We start from the raw sequence: 5,216 nt of genomic DNA on the forward strand, positions 1-5,216 counted from the left end.
TCTCGGGTGCCACAATACAAGGCGTTCAAGACGTCTATTCAGACTCAGGAAAACATTCCCAATTTCACAGATTTGGTGTCTATGTTGATTATAGAAGAGAAGAGCTTGGGTGAAGACCAACAGTCTTCTCACAAAACAAAAACAGTTCAGAGCAATAGGCCTTCTACACAAGTTCAAGAAGAGGACGAGGTAGAGGAGGTCGTGAGGCCAAGGAGGTAATCAGAATTATGGCCAGCAGCAGTAACAACAACATCCAATTGCCCATGTCAGAGATGTGCCATTGTCTATGCAAGAGGATGGCAAAGTGAAGTACCTTGCAGATGTACTTCATGTTCCGAACATAACAAAGAATTTGGTTTAAGTTGGCTAGATGATTGAGCAGGGTTTGCAGGTTCGATTTAACCTTGATGGTTGTTATGTTGAAGACTTTAAAGACAAGTGCAGGTTGGTTGCAAAAGGCAATAGAGTGGGCACAATGTTTACATTGAATGTAAATATACATTAAGTGAGTGCTGCGATGTTTGCAAATGGTTCAGGAATTGTTGCAGACACAGACATTTGGCATAAAAGAATTGGACATGTGAATGTGCAGAGAATGAAGTCTATGCAGATTAAAGGAATTGTGACAGTGCTGCCAAAGTTTAAAGTTGAAGGTATGCACAAAATATGTGAAGCATGCCAATTTGGAAAGCAAACAAAACATGTATTTCCACGTGATAGAAATGTGAGCAGAAATGCACTAGATGTTGTGCATTCAGATGTATGGGGTCCTACGAAGACCATGTCTATGGGAGGTTGCAGGTATTATGTGACATTTATTGATGACCACACAAGGAAAGTGTGGGTATACTTCATGAAGGAGAAGGGTGAGGTGTTCACTCATTTTCAAAATTTCACAGTTTTGGTTGAAAAGAAAATAGGGAAATATGTAAAGTGCCTAAGGTCGGATGGAGGGGGAGAGTACTTCCCCAATGAGTTCTCTGAATTTTTGAAGAAGAATGGTATTCGGAGATAGTTTACATGCAGATACACTCCGCAGCAAAATGGGGTTTCTGAGCGAAAAAACAGGCACATTGCTGAGATTGCGCGAGCATTGATGGGAGAGAAGAATATGCCGCATAGCTATTGGGGTGAGGCTGTTTCTACAGCAGTTTACATCATGAACAGGACTCCAACTGCAGCCATATATGATGTAACTCCAGAGGAGAGGTTTACTGGAAGAAAACTTGATTTGTCTCATTTGAAAGTCTTTGGATGCATTGCATATGTGCATGTGCCAGATGAGCTGAGAACTAAGCTGGATCCAAAAGCTAAAAAATGTGTGTTTATTGGGTATTCCCTTGAGCAAAAGGAATACACGTGTTATAACCCTGCTACACGTGAGTTGAGAGCAAGCAGGGATGTTTTTGATGAGATGAGCAGCTAGTATACTGCTGAAAAAGAAGCTATTGGGGCTGATGTGAGTGGAAATGTGGTTACACAAAATGCAAGTCAGCAATCACAGTCTTTGAGTGGACCAGGAGAGTCCTCATCTAGTGGTTCAGTTGATAGACCATGGAGTGGCAGGCTGCGTCATAATACCAATCCTGCAAATGTGATTAGTACATCACATAAAGGCAAAGAGAAAGTGGTTGAGCCCCTTAGTATGCCTGATATTGTGCAGGGCATTCTCATGTTGATGGAGAGTCTAGTGGCTCAAAGATGAGCCTTCATGAAGGATCTTGGGATACCAGCTATGAGAACACCTGGTGTAAAGAAGGCTATGGAAGCCACCATGAATGCAAAGCTGCGAAGATCTGGGAGAGTGAAGAATCCTGTGCAGAGGTTTACCTATGATGGTTATGTGGCACATCACTATGCATACATGGCAAAAGTTGTACAGGTTGTAGAGCCCACATGCATTGATGAGGCTGTTGGAAATGTGTGTTGGGAGAAAGCTATGGATGAGGAGATGGATGCACTATATGGAAATGAGACTTGGGATTTAGTGCAATTGCCTGAAGGCAAGAAAGCCATTGGATGCAAGTGGGTGTACAAAGTAAAACGTAAGAGTGGCAAAAGTTGTACAGGTTGTAGAGCCCACATGCATTGATGAGGCCTGTTGGAAATGTGTATTGGGAGAAAGCTATGGATGAGGAGATGGATGCACTATATGGAAATGAGACTTAGGATTTAGTGCAATTGCCTGAAGGCAAGAAAGCCATTGGATGCAAGTGGGTGTACAAAGTAAAACATAACAGTGATGGAAGCATAAGCAGGTACAAGGCTAGATTGGTAGCCAAAGGATATACGCAGACATATGGCATTGATTATGAGAAAACTTTCAGCCCAGTTGCCAAGATGGCAACAGTGAGAGTTGTGATAGCAGTGGCTGCGTCAAAGCAATGATCTTTACATCCGATGGATGTAAAGAATGCATTCTTGCATGGGGATTTGTAGGAAGAGGTGTATATATGTTACAGCCACACTTAGTTATGAGGATGTGAGTCACCCCGAGCATGTTTGTAGGTTGAAGAAAGCCTTGTATGGCTTAAAACAAGCTCCAAGAGCATGGTCTGACAAGATTTTTGAATATCTTGTCACTATTGGCTTTCATGTAGCCAATGCAGATTTCTCGTTGTATGTAAGACATAGTGATAGAGGGGTTGTGCTTGTTGTCATCTATGTGGATGACCTGATCATTTACAAGGAACCATGATGCAGAGATCTTTGATGTAAAGATCTTGCTTAGACAGAAGTTTGAGATGAAGGATCTAGGGGAGCTCAGATATTTCTTGGACATTGCACCCTTGAATTCATTGTGTGGTGGGACAGGGATCTTTCAGCTAGTATCAGAGCAAATTGGCTAAAGTGGATCAACTGAGAAGCTAAAAATGTCAAAAATCGATGAAGTAGCAGTAAAAGGTTGAAATTGTGTGATTAAATTCATACAAATTGTTATTCAGACTGAAATTCATAAATTGGTGATTGGGTCTTCAGATGGAAGTACCGCAATTATATGGAATCCCTGACTTGCTTGAGACCTAGACATGATGGTATTTACCTTAAAATTCCAAGGACTGTGACTACCTGTATATACCAAGGGTATAACTGCAGCTCTTTACTGGCAGTATATACGAGTAAAATCTAAGATCTTGAATTTATAAGTATAAATGCTATCCAGATGATGAATTCGAATGTGGTTGATATGATTTTAAAATTTTGGTTGAGAACTCATGAGTTGATTTGGATTCTGATTGAAAAATGATGATTCCTGAATTTTGGTTGAGAAGCGATAAGCTGAGCAAAAACCACAATGAGGATAATTGGGATGAGTCCCTGTGATGGATGACGATAATGACTTCAGTAAGTCACTATGAGATTAGTGGATTGTGCTGACAAATTGCTACTGTTAACACTTGACCCCATGGATCAAGTTAAGGGATGACAAATTAAAAATCTGTATAATTGAAATTCCCATGGAGGACTACTCAGATGAAAATTTTGGTCTAATGGACCATTATTGTGTTAAAGATATGAATGAATTGTTATCTGATAATGAGTTCTATATGAATATCTTTATCCCATGATTCTGTGAGGAACTGACCAATCTAAAGAACCCAAGAATCAGTTGAATCTAAAATCGAAATTGAATCAAAAATAAAGGGACTTAACAAGAACTTTCGTATTGATAGGAGCATGGATCGAGGTCGTCTCATGGTAGAAATGATAACCCCCAACTCGATGAGGAATAAAGGGACTTAACAAGAATTTTCGTATTGATAGGAGTATGGATCGAGGTCGTCATGGAATTTTCATATTGATAGGAGCATTGAATTTAATTTCTATGCATGGAAAGATGCATAATAGAAAATTTTTAATTATAAAAGTGTTATTTTCATTGAAGTTAATTTCTATGCATGAAAAGATGCATAATAGAAAATTTTCTATAGAAGTGTTATTTTAATTCAATTTAATTTCTATGCATGGAAAGATGCATAATAGAAAGTTTTTATAAAAGTGTTATTTTCATTGAAATTAATTTCTATGCATAAAGAAATTCTTTTTATTTTAGAAGTGTTATTCCTATTAAATTGATTTTATGCATAAAGAATTTTTATATCAAAATTAGATTCTCTTTAATTCTACGTTTAATTTCCATGATTATTTGATAAATGAATAAGTAAATACTCTAAGAGGGAAAATTTCATCGTTTCATATTCACTCGGTTTGTAAGAGAAAATTCAAGAAATCTATCAAAGTAAAAATATTCAGATAAATGATTAATTTATTCCTTATCGGAATTCATGATTAATTTAAAAACAGTTAAGTGAATATTCAATGAATGAAATTCAATAAAATAGTAATTGAAATATCACCCCCTTTTCGAGAAAGATAGTTCATGATTAATTTAGAAACAGTTAAGTGAATATTCAATGAATGAAATTCAATAAAATAGTAATTGAAATATCACCCCCTTTTCGAGAAAGATAGTTCAGGCAGAAAAAGAGATGTGAGGTCAATAGATGTGATGTGAATCAGATAGATGTGAAAGAAGGGATGAATAGATGTGATGTGAATAGAGGTGATGAGATGTGAGGTAAATAGATGTGATGTGAATAGAGGTGATGAGATGTGAGGTAAATAGATGTGATGAGATGTGTGATGTGAATCAGATAGATGTGAATGAAGGGATGGATAGATGTGATGTGAATAAAGGTGATGAGATGTGACGTAAATAGATGTGATGTGAATAGAGGTGATGTGAATAGATGTGATGTGAATAGAGGTGATGAGATGTGAGGTAAATACATGTGATGAGATGTGTGATGTGAATCAGATAGATGTGAATGAAGGGATGGATAGATGTGATGTGAATAGAGGTGATGTGAATAGATGTGATGTGAATAGAGGTGATGAGATGTGAGGTAAATACATGTGATGAGATGTGTGATGTGAATCAGATAGATGTGAATGAAGGGATGGATAGATGTGATGTGAATAGAGGTGATGAGATGTGAGGTGAATAGATGTGATGAGATGTGTGATGTGAATCAGATAGATGTGCATGAATGGATGGATAGATGGATGTGAATGTATGTAAAAGAATGTGATGTGATGTGACATGAATATATGTGGATGTGAAGTGATAGATATGAATGTATGAATATATGTGGATGTGAAGTGATAGATATGAATGTATGAATAGATGTGGGTAGGCGTACAGGTGAACGATT

Source organism: Cibotium barometz, chromosome 52, assembly GCF_041138505.1.
Source record: "Cibotium barometz isolate CiBa-2024 chromosome 52, ASM4113850v1, whole genome shotgun sequence".
Taxonomy (NCBI): domain Eukaryota; kingdom Viridiplantae; phylum Streptophyta; class Polypodiopsida; order Cyatheales; family Cibotiaceae; genus Cibotium; species Cibotium barometz.